This window comes from Haemaphysalis longicornis, unplaced genomic scaffold (genome assembly GCF_048455015.1).
Source record: "Haemaphysalis longicornis isolate Haplotype H1 unplaced genomic scaffold, Haemaphysalis longicornis Haplotype H1 scaffold_2, whole genome shotgun sequence".
NCBI classification, from domain to species: domain Eukaryota; kingdom Metazoa; phylum Arthropoda; class Arachnida; order Ixodida; family Ixodidae; genus Haemaphysalis; species Haemaphysalis longicornis.
Genome location: NW_027526295.1, coordinates 84523400 through 84546975, shown reverse-complemented (window position 1 = coordinate 84546975; position 23576 = coordinate 84523400). Strand labels below are relative to the sequence as shown.

At 49.0% G+C, this 23576-nt stretch overlaps 1 pseudogene; it reads left to right on the top strand.

Annotated features, from left to right (window-relative positions):
• The first annotated feature begins 2513 nt into the window (after positions 1 to 2513).
• LOC144168125 (cuticle protein 10.9 pseudogene) lies at positions 2514 to 4714 on the top strand (annotated as a pseudogene).
• The last annotated feature ends 18862 nt before the right edge of the window (positions 4715 to 23576 follow it).

Below are 23576 nucleotides of genomic sequence, written 5' to 3'. Positions count from 1 at the left end.
AACCTACAAATACCGAAAACTGGTATTTTAGAGGTCTTAGGCTAACTACGAGGGGTTATTGTGGTCATGATCGTGCTGCACGGGTGTGTTCTATATTTATTCGCGGCCTGTTTTCTGGCGCGCGGCCGTGAGGGAATGCCGCGAGCTCGCAACAGCTCTGGAAGTTTGTAACAGGCCGCGAAAAAGTATCGAGATGGCTAGAATAGGTGGCCAATGGCCCCGCGGTAACCGTGATAGAACTTGATATAGCTCATTATATGCTGAAATTGTGTACAGTATTTCTCAACGCGAATGAACCGTAGCCATAAATCAAGGTGTTATAGTTCTCACAAGCGAACCTGGTTTTTAGCATGCCCACGTGCTGTGTACTGCCAGCGGGCCACTTGTGGGCCACCAAACCTAAGAAAAGCGTAAACTCTTAACGACGTTGCCGCCTGTAGCATTCCCGTTTATCGGAAGGACTTCATTCCACGTGGTGTAGATATATGGTAACGTGGCGGTAGAACAGATGACGAGAACCATGGTGGAAGAAGAAGCGATGTATTTACAGGGCGAGGTGGTCTACTTACATTACTTACAAGACAGCTGTTACAGAGCGTTTGCAGGCGGCACGCCCCTCACGCAGCTTCGTCTTCAGTGATCATTGGGACCACAACCACATGCCCTACTTCAGTTTTGGTCTTCTCGTAACAATATGTTATTTTCTAGCACGCCCGCCCCCTCACCAAACCATCTTGCGCTGGAAAGGGTCCTTACCAAAGTATTTGCTTTTCTACCACTTTCTGCCGAACCCGCCTCGGTGGCTCAGTGACTAAGGGGTTGTTCTGCTGAGCACAAGGTCGCGGTTCGATTCCCGGCCACGGTGGCCGCTTTTCTGGTGAAGGTGGAAAGCAAAAACACCCGTGTGTTCGAGATTTCGGCACACGTTAAAGATCCCCAGGTGGTCTAAAGAAGTCCGGAGCCCTCCACTACAGCACGCCTAATTGCCTGCGTTGTGTCGGCGCGTTAAATCCTACAATCCAACAATCAACCAACTATATGTTCGCAACCGGTCTCAGGGGATCGCAAAATGCTGCAAGATGGTTTGCGTAGGCCTGTACTGGTATTTAAACTGCAACTGATTATGAGTTATCGCTGTACCCTTGGTGGTAACTTATCTGTTATGCTGTCGCTTTTCTTTTCATACTTTAGTTCTTTACTTGAAAGGGAGGCATGAAATTATGCCCGATATCAATCCCCCGAAAATTGTTGTCTGGCATTGCAAGATCAAATATCCACCATCATCAGTTTTGCATTTTTTGTAAAATAATGCAACAAAATTGGGCCTTTCAGTGCCGCAGCACGGATGTCGACTTCCGTCAATATAGGCTGGCCATATTCAATTTGCTCCGAACCTTCGGAGGTGTTAGTATTCAGAGATCATTTCCCTTATGATTCCGAGTATTTGAAATAGAGCAGTATCCAAATCACAATTTCGGAGAATGGGATATTTAAAATATACAAACCCCCAGAAACAGTGATATCTTGCTAAAACTAAATTCGGCCAACCACCTTCCAAATCGCAGCAAAATTGACCTCCGAAAAGACGGAGCTCCAAACATATCCAAAGGTGGGTATGTTCTGCCTGGGACAATGCAAAACATCCGTATGGACAGTGCAGCGCGTGAGGCCAGAGGCAAAATCACAGAACTCGCCGGTTGGACCAAGTGCAAAAGCCTTCGCGACCTCCTAAAACCCCGACAGTAAGCCTCACTACATTACTTTCTTTTATGGTGATGCTCATTGATTGAATACGAGGCTTTAAGCGCCGAAGCTGCACAGGTTACAAGGCGCGCTGTAGTGGAGGGATCCGGATTAATTTCCACCACCTGGGTATCTCTAACGTTCGCCGAAATCTTAAACACACGTTTTCGCGTTTCGCCTCCATCCGAAAAGCGGCGGCCGCCGCCAGGAATTGATCCCAGTCTCCTTGGGCTCAGCATTAAGCTGCTGTCGGAGCATCGTTTCGATCGGTTAATCAGCTCCCTTCATGGCGTACTGTGAATCTTTCTTCCGTTCTTCGAGTGAGCCAACATTCCAAACCACGGAACAAACATGCAGGCATGACAATACCCAATATTAAAAAAAGGATTTCAATTCGTTGTTTTACCGGCCTCCAATGCCACGTTCCGCGTGAATTCGGCAGAATGCACTGGCACAAGTCCCGCCTTTTTTTTGTGTGTCATATGTAAGTGGCGAAATACCACAAGACGAGGTCACTTGACAACAACGTTAAACGCACCGAGGCATGAAAGCACGACGCATGTGACAACACCAGTGTTCCGCAGTCCGTCGTGACCACGTCACGAAAGACGAGAGGGAGAGGGCAGTGTCTTCTTTGTCTCAATCAGAGAGAGCTGGTTTTCTACTGCACAGCCGCCGGTATATAAGCCCACAGTTTCTTGAAGATCAACAAAGCAGCAGTCTCACATTTTGCCTTGTGGCCAAAGAAAAGGTGTCGAATTACCTTCGCTATGGATACGTTCGCAAAGGTAAGTGCTATGCTCTAAGTGCGCAATAGATCATTTATTTTAAATAGAAATAGGAAAGCAATTTTTGTCACGATGTGACTACCTGTTTTATAGAACCGCTCGTTGAACGGTTGACCGTTACAAGGTAATATAAGGACGCTGAAACGCCGTGGGCGCAAATTTGTCTAGCGTTCTGCGTTTGCTCTTTGACTGTTAGGAAATTTGATTTGTATGAATTGTGAGCCTATGATAGTGCATATATTTGGTGGAATTATGAAAAAGGCGCTAAATAGTTGAGTGTTTTTTTTTTCAGAATTAACCGTGTCACTATTATAAGCATCGCGGTCGGTAGAATATGAGTTGTAGGCTGACAAGGATTGTACAGAGCCGAACAGCCCAGAACAGTCCGTGCATAAACCTGGATGTTTGAAAAGAGAAAAAAAAACCCATTAACTTCGTTCATTATCTGGAAGTTAAGAGAACGTCTGCTAAGCCAATGAAACAAACAATGCGGGGTACCAACGAAGGCTTCCCGTCTTCTCTTCCTATCTAAAGACACAACTGTACGCCTTTCACTTTTAAACAAGGAGGGATATGCTTACTGTGCGAAAAAAAAAAAAACAACCGCTTCACAAGTAAATTTCCGTGATTACATTACTGTTTTTTCTTCAATAATATTTCCTTGGAGCACCATTGAGGCCAGCTGAAATAATTGTAAAATTATCAAGCGTCAGGAGTAACCATCATTACACATCTTCTAATCTTTGCAGCCGGAAATCACGTTGCTATATTTCCACTGGCGTGTAGGGTAGCTTTTGCGTAGCCCAGGATATGTGCTTTGCTGTGTAGTTATAATTTTACTCTGCATCTTTACACGGCGGCCAGGCATTCGTCGTCCTCTCCGTGGCAGCTTCGGTCAGCACTGAAGGCCCGTTCGGTGGAGCCAATTCCGGATTCTCCGGATTCCAAGGTGGTGGATACGGAGGGCCCGCCTATGGTGGAGCTCCCGCTCCTGGATATTCTGGCCCTGGACCTAACTTAGTAAGCACTGCTGCCTTTCCAATGTGCTGCATATTGCAAAAAACAAAACAACAGCAAAAAACAAAACAAAAACAACTGAAGGATAACAGCTTTCCGCCATCTTCGCGTAGTTTTCTGCAGCTATTAAAAAATCGTTTTGCCTAACAGGATTCAGCCGTCTTTTAACTGTGTGTAGTATACAAGATTTCCCCAGTTTATTGGATAACAGAACATTGCTGTTTCTATCTGAGTTTATATTTGTTGAGTAGCACAAGTGCTTTCATGTTTACTCGAAACTAAGTCTAACCGTTTAGCGTAAACAATAGGAAAATGATATACACTCACCATTCCTGTTTCATAAACAACAAAAAGATTCGGCGAAACAATAGTTTTAGGTGGGTAAAAAAGGTTTAAGTCGAAAAAAACTAACGAAAGCAGCAGAAAGCTATCTCAGTAAATATGTATAGAGTTACTAGTGTAGAGTAAATTGTGACTTCCTATTATCTCCTACCCAATCGCGTGCGCTATTTGCACGTGCATCAGCGGACAACGTATGATGGTCATTCGTCAGATCAACTATCTTTGTCCCAATTCCTAAACATCTGCTAATATAGTTTCGTGAAAACGAATTTCTCAACGGTAAAATTGAAGACTGCCACAGGGCCTCTAGTCTTCTTGTACCTCTCGTTTAGAGACAAAATTCTACCCCTTTTCTTTCAGAATTACATATTCCGCAAAGCATCTATTTCGGGAACTTAACGCTTTTTGGTCTCCTTTGGACCTGAACATCGTCGCCCTTCGGCTTTCAACTTACTTTGTACACGCAGCCTCCTCGGCCATACAGCTTCGGCTACGACAACACGGACGAGTTCGGCACCCGGCTGTTCCACAACGAACAGAGTGACGCCAACAACGCCAGGACCGGATCGTATGGCTACCGGGACGCCTACGGCATCTTCCGCACCGTCAGATACGTGGCCGACGCCAACGGTTTCCGGGCGACCATCGACACCAACGAGCCGGGCACCCAGGCCGGAGCCAGCGCCGACGCCGTGTTCAACGCTAACCCCGTCGCCGCCCCTGCCGGTGCACAGTATGGAGCAGGCCGCTATGGTGGATCCGCGGGATACGCTGGTGCGGCGCCCTATGGGGGCTACGGCTCGCGTGGGCCCTGGGCGGGGTAGTGGGCTTTTGAGTGCCTGTATTAAGAGAACCTGTGTATCCTTCGAATAAATAGTTATACAATGCTTGCAAATACTTGAGCAAGAATTTCCTACAGAGGCGAAGATGCGAAAATAAATAAAATACTTCTGATAAAGGCTTTATTCAAAGTGTCCACTACGGTTCGAAGCCTACTCGGCTTCGTCATGGGAGCAGCGGTTCAGATGAGCAAAGCGAAAGATAAAACTAACCAGTGTACTTCGGAAAGGCGCTGGTGATTGATACCGATTTCAATTACTCCGAAAGGGTCCTCCTCGAGTTATATAATATTTGAAGCCAGTCGAGGAAAATTCAACACAATCTAAGGGTCCAAGCGCGTTTGCGACCGACCATGCACTCCAGCGGCCCGTGGTGAGAAAAAAAAAACAACTGTGGGACTTCATGCATATGTAGTAAACAACTGAGTAAGAAACTTCATTGTAATGCGATAACGTTATTAGGCCAATTTTTCTGTTTACCCCTGGGTCAAGCCGTCCGCGAGCACTCATGCTCATGAAGTCTACGCGAAAGTACGTCATCGCTCCCTACTGGAAACTACTACTGAGGTAGTAGTAGTATCTTGTCCTTTGTAGGTTCCCCAGCGTACAAGTTGTTAAATTTTTTGGTAGAACTCCTACGCCCCCTTGCTAAAAACAACCCAATGCCCGTTCGCAGTTCTCATTAGGGCGCCATAGAAGGCAGCCCTTACCTTTGGATTTTCACAATCACTGCGAGGGTCTTTCAATTGTGTCTTATTGAGCGCGGGAGCGCACCTTTAAAGAGATCAGAAAGGCCAATCTCCTAACGCAAAAGGAGCGTCGGGGGAAAAAATGGGGACCGTTCATCCTATAAATGTAGTCATACATCCAGAAAAAAAAAACAGGTTGAACGCTATGATGGATACGCCACCGATCCTGCGACTTTGCATTAAAGCCCTCCCCCTACTGAAAAACTGATCCAAACCTACGGGAGGGGGGGCGACAAGCCAGGACCTAATTACTTAGAGGAAAGTTTCAACACGATGAGAGTAGCAGTATAAGCCGACGCCGGAACGTCCCAAAGTACGAAGGCAAAAAAATTGTGAAGGATTACCGCAGTAATCGCCGCTGTAATTTCATTACCTCCCTACTCACGAGAATTGAATACTCTTTGCGAATCCCCCCCCCCCCCCCAACCTAACTCTAACTAGCAGAACTATCGAATAGATGGTTAAACATCACTGCACACGCTCAATCGGCCATTAGCCTCTTGCCTACAGGCACAGTACCTAAACTCTTGAGAGACATTCCTCAATCCGCAGTGATGACAGTCCGCTTCATATTAACACACGGACCAGGCCTGGGAAGGACCGACGCAGCCGATCAGCGTACACTCCAACTCGCGTGCTGTCTGTGCGGTGCTACCAGTAGACCCCGACTACCACACTCCCCTACCCGACAAATATGGAAAACGTCTCCTCATCCTACGCCTGTGAACGTCATCCTCCCCCGTGCCACACGGGGCATCCGCCAAGCCATTCAAGCTTGCATTGCCTTTTTTGACATCGTTCTGGCCATGCAAGCTTGAATGCCTTCGGGGATCATCACCTAGCTCCTAAACCATGTCATCGATTGGGATTCTGCAAGCATAATCGGACAAGAGAAGTGCCTATCCACACGACTACATTTAGATGCAGTACGGATCCAAACAATTAAAAACACGATTAACCGGTTGCAGGGTAATCTCCCCGAGATATAAATGCGCTCTCTGCGCCACCGAACTTATAAATGGTCGCGACCTTTCACACCCCTCTTTATTGTGAGCAAGGGAACCGTAGGGGTCCTGAAGCGTCTTTATTTGTTAATTTGTTTTTGACAAGGCGAATGCCTGTTTGTGTTTTATCAATGCATCACCCTCTCCTGGCGATTTGCGTCGGAGCTTGGGCTGTATTTCTTCGTTATGTCGATAGTTCGCACGCTCTCAGAGTTTCACTCTCAATATAAAGAGTAAGTGTAATTGAAATAAAGCGTGACCAACCAAATTTTGCATTTATTTCGCTATAGCCGATAATTCGCTATAGTAGTGTTCGTCATAATGATGTTCAACTGTTCTAGTTTATTTTATAAACGGAACCTGTGCGGAATAAGGTGCCTTGCTCTTACTTTTTTTCTGCGAAACTTTCTAATTAGTTGGGAAGGCAAGATTTTCATTTGAGAAATTTCCTCTAATACCAAAATAGGGTCCATCAAAGATCCATTCTACGATCCTTATTGTTCAAAATTTGTATTGCTATGGGGCGGCCAAACAAATGACACGAACCATAGTAAAGGATGATGAGCGATCTATTTACATTAAGTACAGCGCCGTCTACTCTTGGTGCAAGCACAGCGCAGCGAGGCCGCGCTCCGCGGAGCGCGGCCTCGCTGCGCCAGGCTTAAATTGCTTAAATTAGCTTAAATTGGCCAGGCTTAAATTGCTCCTGAAGATGCGCCTTGTGCGCAATGCAGTTGTGTGAAGTGGTAAAGCCGGCTTTTAAAGTATCGGTGTAATTTTGGTCGCTGTAAGCTGTCCTGTTCTGCAGTGCCTGTTCTCCAGTGAAGCATTGCCATCTACAAAAAAATATGATTACAGAAAATGGCTCTAAACTTTGTGTTGCCCAAAGTATCCCGAAACAAATTCATGACAATTACCCGCTTAGCCGACCCTACAGGCGTAAAGCCTGCCTTCTTTTGTGCTAAAACAGTAACCTGAAAATTGCGAAAAAGGAACGGTTCTGGATAAGACGATACAAATGTGTCGATCATGAAGGAGTATGATAGTATAATTCTTATAAATCACGTATCGGTATACATCACATTCTTCGCAAATTCGTTTACCTAGTGCACAAGGAATGGCCGCTATCGCGCTTATGTCACAATTTGAAGGGAAGGGATTGTAGAATTTTTATAATTATCTTCTGGCAATTGATTCTTCTCATTTTTTAGGAGGATGTCTAATCGTAAAACAAAATTGTATTTGACAGTTCATTCCCACGAGCTATGCATTTCGGTGGATGAAACCTGCAACGGGGACCGCGAATAAATGGCCCAGCCAGATTAAGGTAACCATGCATAACGCCGCCTAAAATCCGACTAGGTCACATACCATGAACATTTCGAGCAGACAATGTTTCTTAAAATGCACCAGCAAAAATGAGCTTGACAGTAAAGAAAAGGTTAGTTGCATTAACCAAAATGCCAGACAACGGCAGTTGCTCATCAGCTTGCGCGCAATAGCGAGGCGCCGATATTGACTGACTGATTGTCTGATTTTTTCTGTATGATTTGAAACCTTCTGTTGTCTGTCTGATCTTAAGCAACCCACCGGTGTTGGACAAATTAATACTGCTGGAATTAAAGCGAAACAAGTAGGTCTATAGCTACTCCTTAATAGCAGGAGTAGGAATAAACATCTCAAGTGATCGATAAAGCTTCCTTTTTTATCGTAAAACACACCCGTCAAATTATAAATTTTCAACGATACCGCACACGCGCACCTCCTCAATGGTTAGCGTGCTGCGCAGAGGACCGGACAGACAAAGAAACATCCTCGAAATGTGGAAGTGGTGGTCTTAGTACTAAATAACCAAAACAATGGGTGCGGTAGGGTGAGGTAGGCACCACACGTAGCATATTGACAGAAGTACAAAATTTCAGCGCTACACTTCAGTGGAGTAGGGGCATCTTTTGGCTTTTTGCATAAAAAATGCAGATAGAATATTTTTATAATCCTGAATTTATTTGGTGCTGTATAAAAGTGTCTCGGCTGCGTTCTGGAGTTGGCGCACCACTTTCCCTTTCACACGAGGGCAAAAGTGTACCTGACCCAAATGGTTGCTATAAATATGATCATAACCTCCCCAAGTGAGGTTGTAGTCGTGCGAGGTTTGTCAGTAGAGATCAGGTTAGTTACCCTAATACGACAACTAGGCTTTCTCTTGCACTTTGAAGGGCATTTTTCTCTCTTTTCTGTTCTCCTTAAAACTTTCAACACACGCCACTAATTTAAGCACTTGTGTCTTTCTTTTTTTAACAGACAGCCCTGCTTAGAAAAGTGCTTACGATGAGACAGCTGTAGCAACGAGTTGCCGTTATAAAGTTTTTCTTCAGTTTGTTCGCAACACCGGAGGGAGGAGATTTCAATCGAAGCCTAGAAATACCACGGGTCGAAGCCCGTAGCATCAGCCTCTGCTCGATAAATAAAGATGTCTTCTCTCTCTCTCAACCCCGGCTTTAAACCAACCCTAGCTTTAAAACCAATCCGGGCTTTAAAAAAAAGTCAGGCACCGGAAATGCAACGCCCCTTCCCCAGGTAGCCCGACGATTCCACGAATTTTTTCCCGTATCCTTGCACACAGTAAAAATAGTAGCGAAAAATCGATCGTTATTAAAAAATACGATCAATTCCATTTTATGCTTCCCTGTTGTCTGCTTAAGTATAGCTTACGCTTCGGGCCGATAACTTCGCGACTAGGCGCCCTTTTAGCGTAAGTTTTGTTCTCGTTTCAGCCTTTTGTATAAGCATAAGTGTCGGAACACCACTGTTACACTTGCGTTAGTTTGGTTAATACTGTCTCCCAAAGCTTTTTCAGGTGGTTTCTAGGGAGGCCAATTCCACCTTCGCATCCTGGTTTTGTGTGCTAAATTGTGGGTCTGTTTTTCTCGGTATAGGCTTCAAAATTTTGGGATGATTTGGACATACGCGTTTTCTCCCTCACTTCAAGGTGCACCACTGCAGCCTCTTCTTTTGATGGATAGGAGAGAGAGCCGGGTAAAGGCAACGGGAGGGGGGGGTGAGAGAGGGGGGCGTTTAGTGCAAGGCGGCGGCCCCTTTTTGTTGGCGCCCTGGGCGACCGCTCGGTTTGCCCACCCCTAAGACCGGTACCGCATTCAACAATACATGCATTTAACTGGGGCCGTGGAACTGAAAAGAGGAAACGCTCAGTTGTCGTACCCAGCAACTACCCAACGCGGCGCAGTAAGGGAAGTGCGCTTTCCCGCCACACGGTCGCGGTGCGCGAAGACGCTACAAGCTGCACTAACTACATGGACGCGAAATCATGCGCCGCGCGAGCGTCGGCGTCGTTCGGCGGCAACGCGCGCCAACGCGCGGACGCGAAGGAGAGGGCAAGCAAACGCATAAGATCGGCGAAGTCACACGCCAGCCGTTGCGTCGGTGTGTGTTGCTGGACGCGTTTGCATTGACCACGCCACCTTGTTGAATTCATTTAAGAGCAGTTATTCTCGATTGTTGAACTGCAGTTATCAAGAACCTAGCTTTGCCCCTCCGCCTCCCCCCCCCCCCCCAAAAAAAACTCACTTGGCCGTCTTAATTAATTGCTATGTTTGCGGGCAAATATTGAAATGCTGCAAAATGTATTTCAAGTCCTAACCGTCAGATATCAACAAAATAAGAGGATGATAAACGAAGATGCACTTCGCACAAGTTGTTGACATGCTACTTGATTTAACCTTGATGTTATGCATTCAAAGTGTAAGCTGGAGCTTCATGAATTCAAAGTGTAGTAAGCAAAACAAATTTCAGCGCTGCCTTGATACTGAAGTTACTGTCCAACTCCATTTGTAGGTTAAAAGGCAAGCTACTCTGGTAAACTTTGTTTACTCGGTAAAAGAAAGCTGATCAAACCCTCACCGCAAAATAAAAAAGATGAAAAGATACCGCGAGGACTTCCTAAGCTTCGAACTATGCACTCCCACAACAGAAGGCCAGCACCTAACCGCTGACCGCTCGACCACGCCCGGAGAGAAGGCGAGGGCCAAGAATTCGGTATGCTAACTGAGGCTGCAACGAATATTGTCGGCTGTGTTCTGATTTGGTAGTATTTGATAGACTTGAGCAGCGGTAACCCTTGTTTCTTACACGCCGATGTTGGAACCGAGCAGAATTATGCTACTACGACAAGGGATGTAACCACAGAAGTCGAGAAAAGCTATCGCAGTTCCTCGCATGGAGCGTTTTCTTCTGCGGAAACGCGCCGCGCACGCCACAGGCGCGCTGCCGCTGCCGCGTAACCACCCGCACGCTGCGCGCGCCGCGGCCGGCGGCGGCTTCGGCAGCGAAGTGGTGCCGGGAGTTCGAGCGACCGCTTCTAACCGCTCTCTAAAATGCCGCTCAAGGCAAACACGAAGTTGCTTGTGCGCTGAAGGAGCTTATAATGTGAGCGAAAACTGTACTATAAAACATCATCCACGCCGCTAGTGAAAGCGCCCATTCGATATCTGCTGGGGTGGTAAGCCTAAACATCTCCGGCGGAGACAGCCGGCTGTCTCGAGCGCTTCGAAACCGCCGCCATGAGGCGCGCGCCACCCCATTGGCGCAAGTCGCCAGGCTCCTCCCACTGCCGCTCGCGACGCGCGTCAAAATCTAGCCAAGGCAGATACTGCCGCGGGTGCGGAATCGTCAACGCGGGCGTCCAAAAAACGCACGCGCAACACCGACGCGCGCGAATCGCGTGAAAAAACGCTCCATGCGGTTCGGCCTTTAAAGGGACCCTGCAACACTTGCCATGGACTACTAGTACTGTATTTTGGGATAAAGTCTATTGTCCCAGAAATCTCCTCCCGCAAGAATTATGAAAATCCGTTCACAATTAACGAAACTACGCGCGATGAGAAATCGCGCATAATCGTTCCCTCTCAACTCGAACGCGGACAAGGCGACGAAAGCTGAGCGCTCTGTCCTGGAGAGGGGGGCGGCTCGCGGCGTTCTCTTCGGTGGCATTCGATATGTCACATGACGGGTAGTTTTCTACTTTTCTCCGCAACGCGGAGGGGCCTATGGCACAAAAAAGCAGGCATGGGTGCCTGCCCGCAAGTGCGCGCTCGGGCTGGTAGGGCGTTTTTGAAGCAATAAACGTTTGTAGTCGAGTGGTCTCGTTGAAAGGGAAGTATTGAGCTCATCACTCAAACTCCGCGCGCACTCAAAACACAAAATAAACGGCAAAACTGTGCCTACAGGTTCAGGCATAGAAGAGGTTCGTACACAGCGATGACGACGACGGAAATGGGAGAATCTAGCCGCGAAGTTTACCAGTGACAGCCGATCGGGCAGCCATGGCCTATGTGACGTCCCTTAGGCCATGCATAATGAGGACAACTGAAGAGAGAGCGGTTTGCTTTTTCGCGTCTTTCACATCGATTTGCGCGCTCACCGCTTCACGTGCACGTGTAATATTTGGCTCAGGTATTCCTGGCAGTGTAATCTAAACGTTGCGCAGGTTTACTTCCACTGCTCAAAGAGTGTTGCAGGGTCCCTTTAAGCAAACCACGTTAGCTACGAACAGAATGGAATGCGCCGCTAGAATTGTGGCGTTGATAACGCGTGCTCGTAACGCCACGATCTTGTAGACAAGCCCCATCATCCTAGTACTACAAGCGATGTAGCCTGAGCTCCCTTATCTAGTTCACAAAAAGCTATCGAAATCCCCGATCTCTCCGATGAAAGCCGAAAAAGCCACAAATGCATGAGCGCTTTCGAACAGAAATAGCTTCCAATTTGTCTCAAGGCAACCGATTACCGCAAGTTAAATAAAAAGTGATTGTTTTCTCCGGAAAAAATGACCATAACGTACGAAAAGGTGAATAAACCGGGATGTTGCCGCCCCCTTTCCAATGTTTTTGCCCGCTGCGTCCACGCCGACACCTGGCGACCATAGACATCTGCGCTGCTCGCTCGTCAGCTCGCGTCCCCATGATTTTTTGGCGGCGCGAGCTGCCGCGCGTCGACGCGGGACCACGTCAACGCGTGAAAACACGGAAGGTTCGCTGGACCGAGTTGGCTGTTCTTCACAGCCATACCTGCCAAACGGCGAATCCACTTTTCCCCTAGGTCATATTGTCACGAAGCCAAGGACGACGCAGTTGTTTGGAAAAGAAACAAGTTTATTGGAGCGAACTTGTGCTCCCCTAACAACTGAAAAGAATACAGAGGCGGCGAAGCAGCGGTCAACAAAGTGACGTACGTGCGTCGGCGAGCGTCGAGGAATCGAAGGCCGCGGTGTCTGCTGTGCAGGCTTTTATCTTTCGGCGCGAGAGTTTCTGGAACCGTCGATTCGCATCCAGAACATTGTAGATCACAGAAGATTATTCTGGGCTAGCGCCGTTAGGGCGAAACACTCTGCTTATCTGAATGAGATAGCCCGTGCCGCATAAAAATAAAGAATGGAACACGCGCTTCGCATGGGACACAGATAACAGAGCCGGGCGCGGCCGGGCATTAAAAACAAACAATAAATAAACAAACCCGTACATGGTTCGCGGCGGTACCCCCCCTCCAAGAGTGCATCGACCCGATGCTAAAATAAAACGACAGTCCGAACAAACAGCAACAACAAAACAACAACAAAAAAAGTTCGTCATCTTGCGAAGTACGGTTTGAGGCGAACCACGTGGACGACTTCGGGTCGCGTGCGTCGTCGTGATGTGCCGGAATCACCAATGGGGATCACTTCGTAGGTTAATTGGCCAACACGTCGTAGAATCTGGTAGGTTCCGAAATATCATCGCAGAGCCTTCTCACTGAGTTCGCGTCGTCGAATGGGAGTCCAAACCCACACCCGATCGCCTGGTTGGTACTCGGCGTCTCAGCGTCGGAGGTTGTAGCGGCCGGCATCCACCAGCTGCTTGTCCATTATACGAACTCGAGCGAGCTGGCGGTCCTACTCCGCACGTTGAAGGTATCCTTGGACGTCGGGACGTCGGCGTTGAGGTCGTGGTCTTCTACATGCGGAAGCATGGCGTCGAGCATCGTAGTCGGCCGTCTTTCGTAGACAAGCTCGAACGGTGTCATCTGCGTAGTTTCCTGCATCACTGTATTGTACGCAAACGTGACATACGGGAGGACTTCGTCCCAAGTCTTATGTTCAACGCCGACGTACATGGACAGCATATCCGCAATCGTCTTGTTCAGACGTTCCGTTAGTCCGTTTGTTTGGGGGTGGTACGCCGTAGTTCTTTGGTGATCCGTGCTGCTGTAGCGTAAAATTCCTTGCATCAGCTCCGCGGTAAAGGCCGATCCACGGTTCGTGATTAGGACTTCAGGGGCTCCATGTCGCAGCACAACTTGGTTTATAAAGAACTTGGTCACTTCTTGTGCAGTTCCCCGCGGAAGAGCGGCGGTCTCTGCGTGGCGCGTCATGTAGTCTGTCGCTACGACAATCCACTTGTTCTCCGATCGTTACGTCGGGAACGGGCCTAGAGGGTCCATTCCAATTTGTTGAAAGGGCCTCGACGGGACGGTGATCGGTTGCAGAAGTCCGGCGGGTCTTGTCGGCGGCGTTTTTCGTCGCTGGCAGTCACGGCAACTCCGAACGTAGTGGGTGACGTCGGATGTAAGGCGGGGCCAGAAGTACTTCGCCTTAATTTTTGCAATAGTGCGAGCTGTGCCGAGATGTCCGGAAGACGGGTCGTCGTGGGACGCTTCCAAAATTTCATCACGAAGTAAACTAAGAAAAACAGCGCAAACGACGGGACGAAGAAAGGTAAGACTAAACACAGGCGCTGACGAACAACTGAGCGCTTTATTGCAGCAGAAAACATATATGTAGACAAAGGAAAACAACAGAAGGACCGATAATGACCTAGGAGATATCACATCGGGAAAAACACGATATCTCGTAAACCTGAACCGCCACGTGCCGATACAGTCTAAAGTTCAAGATAGGAACAGCATTTCCTTTTCCAGAAGGGAAACTGATGCCTCACTGATACAAGCACCTCCTTTCTTTTTGATCTTGAACGCTTCAAAGATTTCCCGCTCTCTTCGTCCAGGATACCGCGCGAGAATCGCGCAGTCATGGAAGAGGGGTTCGCAGCCGCAGGAAGCGCAATGCGTTGCCAAGGTGGTACTTGATGACGTCCTTACATTGTTGGAATGCTCCCTCAGGCGATCATTGAGGCAGCGGCCTGTCTGCCCGATGTAAGTGCGGCCACACGGTGACAAAGGAATTTCATATACGACGTTTTGCACACATTCAACATAGCGTGTCATGTGATTTTTCCCGCACGTGCTTGCCTTCGGTGTTTCAGCATTGACCCGCTTGCACAATCGGCCCAGTTTTTTAGGTGCAGAGAATACCAGAGAATACCAGAAAATGCCCTCAAGAAGATTGTAAGTAAGGCAGATGTTCGGCTGGTATTCTCTGCACCTAAAAAAACTGGGCCGATTGTGCAAGCGGGTCAATGCTGAAACACCGAAGGCAAGCACGTGCGGGAAAAATCACATGACACGCTATGTTGAATGTGTGCAAAACGTCGTATATGAAATTCCTTTGTCACCGTGTGGCCGCACTTACATCGGGCAGACAGGCCGCTGCCTCAATGATCGCCTGAGGGAGCATTCCAACAATGTAAGGACGTCATCAAGTACCACCTTGGCAACGCATTGCGCTTCCTGCGGCTGCGAACCCCTCTTCCATGACTGCGCGATTCTCGCGCGGTATCCTGGACGAAGAGAGCGGGAAATCTTTGAAGCGTTCAAGATCAAAAAGAAAGGAGGTGCTTGTATCAGTGAGGCATCAGTTTCCCTTCTGGAAAAGGAAATGCTGTTCCTATCTTGAACTTTAGACTGTATCGGCACGTGGCGGTTCAGGTTTACGAGATATCGTGTTTTTCCCGATGTGATATCTCCTAGGTCATTATCGGTCCTTCTGTTGTTTTCCTTTGTCTACATATATGTTTTCTGCTGCAATAAAGCGCTCAGTTGTTCGTCAGCGCCTGTGTTTAGTCTTACCTTTCTTCGTCCCGTCGTTTGCGCTGTTTTTCTTAGTTTACAATGTACCAACTGGCCCGTCAGCATACCCTTCATCACGAAGGTCTGCGGGGATGACAAGTAGATAATTCGTTCTTTTTCCGGGGCTGAAATTCTTCTTCACGAGGACGGAGTTTTTGAGGCTGAATGCTGGTAAGTTCTGCTTGAACGCTCTAGGCACGGCGACGTTTCGTCCTTCGAGGTAGTCGATCATTACGCGCAAGTCCGGGTCGGCACGCTGCTGGGCTGCTAGGTCGCTCTCCGTAACAACCCCGAAGAACGCGCTGTCTTCATCGGAGTCTTGTGGTGGTGGGTCGACAGGGGCGCGGCACAGGCAGTCGGCGTCGGAGTGTTTCCTGCCGGATTTGTAGACGATTGTAACGTCGAACTCTTGGAGGCGCAAACTCCACCGCCCAAGACGGCCAGAGGGATCCTTCAAATTGGCGAGCCAACACAGCGCATGGTGGTCTGTTACAACCTTGAACGGTCTGCCATACACGTATGGGCGAAATTTTGAAATGACCCATATAATAGCGAGGCACTCTTTTTCGGAGGCAGAGTAGTTTTTCTCCTCCTCTGACAGACCACGGCTGGCATAGGCGATTACGGTTTCGCACCCGCTTTGTTTTTGGACAAGAACGGCACCCAAGCCTATAGAACTGGGGTCCGTGTGTATTTCCGTTTCGGCGTTTTCGTCGAAATGAGCGAGCACGGGTGGGCTTTGTAGGTGTTTTTGCAGCTCGCAGAATGCCTTTTCTTGGTCGTCTTCCCAGCTAAAAGGGGTGCTATCTTTCGTCAAGCGCGTGAGCGGCTCTGCAATGCGTGCGAAGTTTGCGACGAAGCGCCGGTAGTATGCGCACAGTCCAAGAAATCTGCGCACGCCCTTCGTATATTTCAGCCTTGGGAAGTTCGCTATGGCTGAAGTTTTCGCCGGGTCAGGCAGGACTCCCGCGGCGTTGACGACATGGCCCGAAAACTTCAGTTCCTCGTACGCGAAGCGGCACTTTTCAAGCTTCAGCGTTAACCCCGACGTACGGATGGCCTCGAGTACCGACTGCAACCTTGCGAGGTGTTCGTCGAAAGTACGGGAGAATACCACGACGTCGTCGAGGTATACGAGGCAGGTGTGCCACTTCAGGCCAGCTAGCACAGTGTCCATGATTCTTTGGAACGTTGCTGGTGCCGTGCATAGCCCAAACGGCAACACCTTGAACTCGTATAGGTCGTCCGGGGTTATGAATGCAGTCTTCTCTCGATCTCTCTCGTCCACTTCAATTTGCCAGTAGCCTGTCTTCAGATCCATCGATGAGAAGTACCTCGCATGGCAGAGGTGGTCGAGGGCGTCGTCGATTCGTGGCAGGGGGTACACGTCCTTTTTTGGTGATCTTGTTCAATCGCCGGTAGTCAACGCAGAACCTCAGTGTGCCGTCTTTTTTCTTCTCGAGTACGACGGGCGCAGCCCACGGACTTTTCGATGGCTGTATAATGTCGTCTTTGAGCATGTCGTCGACTTGAGTCCGGATGGCTTCGCGCTCGTGTGAAGAGACGCGGTACGGTGACTGTCGGGTAGGTCGGGCTCCATCCTCGGTTATTATCCGGTGCTTTGCCAGAGGTGTTTGACGTAACTTTGAGTTCGACGAAAAACACTCGCTGTAGCGACGCAGCAAAGCCAATAACTTGTTTCTTTCTTCTTGCGGTAGCGCCGGATTCACGTCGAAGGGGTGCGGAAGCTTGAAGGTATCGTCGGGTGCGCGTTCAAAGTCGGCGACTGCTATCACATCACTTGCTTGTTGCATTTCTTCGACGAACGCAATTGCAGCGCCCTTGTTTAGATGCTGGTACTCCTCGGTGAAATTGGTGACCAAAACGTGGGATTTGCGCTGCTTAAACCGCGAAATGCCTCTTGCGACACACACACCGCAGTCAAGAAGCAACCTTTGGTCACTCTCCACGATAGCGTCGACGTCGGGAGCGCCACCTTCACAGTAGACGGTGATCATCAAGCTTGCGCGGGGTGGCAGGGTGACGTGATCATCGGCGATCCTTACAGCTGCACGGTGTTCGGGGTTCGATTCCGGCGTCATGGAGTGGTGGGAGGAAAAAGTTATCGACCTTGTTTGTCTGCAGATCAATTATTGCACCGTTGTCCGTCAAAAAGTCCACTCCAAGAATTACATCGCGGGAGCAGTTAGGCAAAATCACGAACGTAGCAGAGTATGTGGTGCCGTCTATGGTGACGCGCGATGTGCACGTTTTACTTGGTGTTGCGAGATGGCCTCCTGCTGTGCGTATGTGCGGACCGTCCCATCTTGTCGTAACTTTCTTTAGCTTAGACGCAAATGGTCCGCTCATTACGGAGTAGTCTGCTCCCATGTCTACGAGGGCGACTACATCAAAGCCGTCGATGGACACCTTGACGTCGGATGCCGCCTTCCTCGAGTTCCGGGTGCGTCGGGGCGTCGCATCTCGGCTTGTGCGTGTTGACGGTCGGGCACTGTGCGTCGTCGTTGTCGACGTTTTCTCAGCGGACGTCTCGGTCAGGTCGGGTAAGCGTCGCGGCGTATAGCTGTCGTCGTGTTCTCGAGTCTCGTCAGGGTTAGGTCGGGTCGTCGGGATGAGGGCATGTCGTGAATCGCTGTCTTCGGCGCGTCCTGGCGTCGTTGGAGGGTTTCCGGGTTTTCGCCGTAGAGCAACTTCACCTCCAGAAGTTGCTGCTTTTAGTTTCCCCCGCGTGGGCTGGGGGACCTTCCACGGGCGAAGTCAGCGTTGCTACGGCGGTTCTGCGATTGGTATGGGTAGGGCGACGGCGAACGGTTGAAACGCGCTGGGCCACGGCTGGTTTCAGATAGATACTCGTCGATCTCACGTGGTCGTTGGCCAGGGAGAGGGCGAGGTGCGTCGACGGAGAAACCATGCAGTCCGAGTCTCTTGTATTGGCAGCGACGGTAGATGTCGGCTTCTGTGCAGTGGTAGCACAGAGGACGGTTATCGGCAGTTCGCCATACGTCCGTCTTCCTCGGCGTCTGGTTTCGGGCTACCGGGGGTCGGGCGGATGACAGTGGGCGGCGGTACGGCGGGGCCTCTTGACGGCGTGTTGGAGCAGGGCGGGGTCGACGAACAGCCGCGGAGTATGTCATAGCTTGTGGCTCTCGGTGTACCTCGGATGGCGTAGAAGTTGCCAAGGCTTGTTGCACTTCTTCTCTAATCACGTTGGTGAGGGAAGCGACTTGGGGCTGCAGCGGCGTTGGGAGAAGTTTCCGCAGCTCCTCTCTCACTATTTCGCGGATAGTCTCGCGTAGGCTGTCGGCCGGGATCCGCGTGCTGCCAAAGTCGTTCGCATTGGCCGCGCCAACAAAGTTGCGGTCATACTGCTTTGCACGCATTTCGAGGGCTTTCTCAATGGTGCTGGCTTCGGTCACGAATTCGGAGACGGTTTTGGGCGGATTTCGGACAAGTCCAGCAAACAGTTCCTCCTTCACTCGGCGCATTAAGAAGCGCAACTTGTTTTCTTCCGTCATTTCGGGGTCCGCGCGGCGAAATAGCTGCTTCATCTCCTCAACGAAGATCACGACGCCTTCGTTGGGGTGTTGCGTGCGCGTTTCCAACAAAAGCGCGCCTCTTTCTTTCCGCACGATGGTAGTGAAGGTTTTAGTGAACTCGCTTTTGAACTGAGCCCAGTTTGTCAAGGAGCTCTCATGGTTCTCGAACCAAGTGCGAGCCGAATCTTCCAAGTAAAAGAAAACATGCCGGAACGTTTGTGCGTCGTCCCACCTGTTGAATATCCGGACGTGCTTCAGTTTCTCCAACCATTCTTCTGGGTCTTCTGCGGGGGCTCCTAGGAATGATGGCGGTTCCCGTGGCTGCTGCAGAACGACGGGAGGATTGGCTTGGTTGGCCATGGTGCTGGTTGCGACGTCTTTCTTTTTCGCTTTCTCCGGTAGTAGACCGAACTCGGGTGGTGAATCTTGCAGGCGGAGGCTGGCTCTTGTTGAACTGTCTTGGCGGCTTCCAAAGGTTGTAGTGGGCATGAAGGGTGCGTACCCAGCACCTCCACCAGATGTCACGAAGCCAAGGACGACGCAGTTGTTTGGAAAAGAAACAAGTTTATTGGAGCGAACTTGTGCTCCCCTAACAACTGAAAAGAATACAGAGCGGCGATGCAGCGGGCAACAAAGTGACGTACGTGCGTCGGCGAGCGTCGAAGAATGGAATGCCGCGGTGTCTGCTGTGCAGGCTTTTATCTTTCGGCGCGAGAGTTTCTGGAACCGTCGATTTGCATCCAGAACATTGTAGATCCCAGAAGATTATTCTGGGCTAGCGCCGTTAGAGCGAAACACTCTGCTTATGTGAATGAGATAGCCCGTGCGGCATAAAAATAAAGAATGGAACACGCACTTCGCATGGGACACAGATAACAGAGTCGGGTGCGGCCGGGCATTAAAAACAAACAATAAATAAACAAACCCGTACATGGTTCGCGGCAATATGAAGAAATTCCCTAGATTTCCCTTATCTTTGCCGACTGCGGTTATTAGATTTTTTTTAGATAATGTGTTTGTGCTATGCAAATTGACTGTGGATTTTACTTTTAAGGCATAATTATGCATTTGTTTAAAATCATTTGGTGGAGTAACTGTGATTAAGATAAAAAAAAATGTTCCACCACAAATTTTAATGCTTAAAACATCTTATATCGTCCAACCACAGAGGCCATATAGGTAATCACTAGAGGGACATGTAATAACAGTAAAAGCTTTTTAATTCGAACTTGGTTAATTCAAACTCACGCCCTCGTCCTGTCACATCAATGTATATTTCAGTAGGGGAAAACCCCTTAAAATTTCGAGCGCGTCGGTATTCGGATGGGTTAATTCCAGCTAGGATCCCCTGGCTTCCATCGTTCCTCGCACGAGAAGTTGGCCCAAAGTGATTACAATGCGTTGCAAATCCAAACAAAACCAAATTTACTAGAGATGCAAAAGAACAAAACATAAAAATAACTCCGAGGCGCACGCGCCACTCTCCTGCTGCAACCGCTTATTTTGCTTTTAAAGAGGGCGCCGTGCCACTGGCGACAGTGCTCCGTCTCAAGCCATTATTTCTTACGAAACATTATTTACGAAATCACCTGCCACAAACGTGTAGTAGCGGTTAATTTTCGGTAACCAGTTCAGAGATGGGTTCTTTGTGTTCTGCCTGCGCAGTGTGGCGCGAATTGCATTCATTCTAGCGCCCGCCCACTAATTCGAGCTCCGCTTGATTCGAACAATTTTATGGTCGTCTTCGAGTTTCAATTAACGAGCTTTTACTGCATTTAGGAATACATACGAAAATCACAGAGAAAGGAAAAGGAATCATACTGCGCACACACAAGAATACAACATTTCAAGAAACAGTACGTATTACAGCGCATTGCATATAACCCGAAGACGAGTTAAATTACAATATTAACATAATCAAGAACACCGCAGTTCAATGCATAACACAAATAGCTGGCACTACGAAAAAGTGAACTTGCAATAGCAAAAAAGTATATAAAAGTCCCTGGCCATCTCCACTTACGTGAAACGTGGGGAGGGGTGAAGCACATGCAATGTATAAGTGTATTCAAAGATTGCACGTCTCCCTCCTGCCACACGGCGCGCGTCGATTGGGCGCCGGAGAAGCGCCGATGGGAGGAGCAATCGCGAACTTGTTGAGGTGGTGGCACCGTCTCTTGGGTTGAATTGGATGAGAACAATTAAATGAGAGACATACCGGCCGTAACTTGTCTTCGTGTCACACGCCGCAGCATGCTAAGAAGTATGCTAAGAAGCAGCCCAAGGGGTTGGAAAACGATTGTCGAAGGGCGCTGTTCCAGAAGGCCCGAGTTTCGTCTACTCCCAAGTTTCGAGTTGCTTGGGTTATGAAAGTAGTGATAGTGGCGCATTCAATATACCTCGAGCAAAAGCGCCAGAATCGCGTGCAGCCCGCCTAGAAATTTCAGCACGCTGTATTAGGGCCTCATTACGTTGATAACGTACGGCGTGCGCTATCCGCGTGCAGCACCCTCTGAAATCGCTCTGCAATACTCATTCACTGGCACAAACTAGATAACCCTACTGCTACTTTGAAATCGCCAGCGTGGCTGATGGCCACACCCGGCGAGGTGCGGTCCTTTTTTCTCGGTGTTCTGTTCTTCCACTGAATTGTGTTTACAACGTGGCCTGAGGGCAGTCCCAGTGGAGCTCTGCGCAAGAGCAAACCAAGTAATCCAACGGGTCCACTGTAGCGAATGGAACGCGCCCTCTTTAAGTCCATTAAATATGGGTTTCGTTTTATTTATTTTTTTATTTATTTATTAATACTGTGAGCCTTGGTCAGGCCCATACAGGGGTAGGCATAAAAGAAAAACACAAGAATAGCGCACAAGGATCGTCAGAGCGTATACACAAACAAAACACTGATGAGCAACTGAACGCAAAAAAAGCATGGAAATGCAAAAAAGAAACACCCAATGCAGAGTTTATGCACAACTAACATGAAGCCAGCATGCATTGCAGACACCAAATAAACAAAAAAGATACACGGTGCATGTTTAGGCATTGCTGCGTAACCAAAGTTCCTTGACTATTTCAGCACAACCGTCGACACAATTCATACTTACAACCTCACGCGGTCACCAATTCTACATTTCGGTAGCCGTCGGAAAGAAAGAATGTTTAAATGTCTCACAATGGGAAATGAATGGCCTCACACATTTACTGTGGTTTGTACGACTGGAATGATGATAAGGTGGTTTGAGATACTCGTCTCTATCTAATTTCAAACCGCGGTGATAAAGCACAAACATAAACCTTAAATCGGCGACCCAACGCCTGCATTCCAAAGTTGGAATGCTCGCTTTGACGCGCAAATCACTGACACTTTGTTGCCTCGAATATTTAGAATAAATAAACCGGAGAGCCATGTTCTGGATTTGTTCAAGTTTGTAAGAGAGATTCGCCTGATAAGGGCTCCAGACCATGCTGCAGTACTCAAGAATCGGTCGTCGACATGCCCTTTATGCGGATGATATCACTTTGTGGACGGGCACCGATTCCCTCGGGGGCATTCAAGAAACTCTCCAACGTGCTGCGGACACAGTGAACGCGTATGCCCAAGCCAATGGCCTCCGCTGTTCTCCTCAAAAGTCCGAATTAATTATAGTTCGTAAGCACAGCCTCAACTCTGACCCTGACCAAATCTCAATTACCCTCGACGGACACACTATACAACCGGCTAGAGCCCTGAAGATCCTGGGTCTTACTATCAAAGCCAACACTAGAAACGACCAAACACTTTACAACCTCAGTAAAGCTACTGATCAGGTAATACATATGATTCGTCGCATCACCAACCGACACGAAGGCATGAAAGAAAAAGATACTCTTCGGCTCGTTCAGGCCTTTGTCATATCCCGCCTCACTTACGTCGCGCCATATATTGTCCCAACTCGAACCGACAGCGACAAACTCGATCGCCTCATTCGCAAAGCAACAAAACAAGCTTTGGGTCTCCCGATGAGCACGTCTACGGCCAAACTACTTAGCATGGGGCTCCGTAATACCATAGAGGAGCTCATCGAAGGACACCTTTCTAGTCAACGCCTTCGACTTGCCCAAACCAAAGCAGGCCGCGCGGTCCTTCGAAATATTCAATGGTCATGCCCTGACAAGACTCACCTGGTCACCGTCCCCGACACTTGGCGCCAGTCCATTTTTGTGCGCCCCATTCCCAGAAATATGCACCCGGACCTCCACCCTGGTCGTAGAGAAGCCCGAAGCAAAGCCCACGAAAAACTTTACAGCAGCCGATCCGACGTAATGTACACAGATGCGGCCAGTTACTCAGATAACCAAACTATGGTGGCCGTGGTAACATCTAAGAACGCCCTCATCACCACCGCTTCAATCCGGACAACTTCCTCCCTGGACGCTGAAGAATTAGCTATTGCGCTCGCCCTTACCCAAACCACCTCCAAGATTATATTGACGGACTCGGAAGCCGCCTGACGCAGGCTCTTGTCGGGACGGGTGGCCC